We start from the raw sequence: 468 nt of genomic DNA, 5'->3' as shown, positions 1-468 counted from the left end.
TGGCTGGGTTTGTAGTTTACAAATTTTGTGCCAAATCCTTACACATTAGTCTATTTAGCAGAGAGAAATATAAAAGCGTCAGTCCAGTAAACTCAGGGGGAAATGCATGTTAATAATTTTGAATTTTTTATTTCATTAATAATTAATATTTAGATAAGTGTTGCACAGCACATCTTTATAACATATTCTTGCATAACTAAAACTTTACACTTGTTGACCAGCAACTCCCCGTGTCCTCCTCCCCTTAGCTCCTGGCAGCCACCATTCTGCTCTGTGTCTCTGGAATTTGTATATTTGAGGACCTTATGATTTCAAACTGAAAACTCAGTAAGAGCCAATACCACATTGAATATAAAATTGCCGTAAAGCAGAAAGAGTGGCCTTAGACACTCTTATTACTTGCAGCTTCTTGGGAAAGTTTTTGAGACGATGCTCTTCTCTAGGGCTCTGGAGCCTTTGAAGAGTGGA

General features: G+C 37.8%; 1 protein-coding gene across 1 annotated transcript in view; it reads right to left on the bottom strand.

The window, feature by feature from the left end:
* The window catches only part of LOC105515510, a 34,515-nt gene that overhangs the window by 6,487 nt on the left and 27,560 nt on the right, over positions 1-468 (bottom strand). The gene's annotated exons all lie outside the window — the stretch shown is intronic.

The sequence above is a fragment of the Colobus angolensis genome, unplaced genomic scaffold (assembly GCF_000951035.1).
Source record: "Colobus angolensis palliatus isolate OR3802 unplaced genomic scaffold, Cang.pa_1.0 Scaffold260, whole genome shotgun sequence".
Lineage (NCBI taxonomy): Eukaryota > Metazoa > Chordata > Mammalia > Primates > Cercopithecidae > Colobus > Colobus angolensis.
Note: the sequence above shows the minus strand (reverse complement) of the source record. Positions and strands in the feature narration are given on the sequence as shown.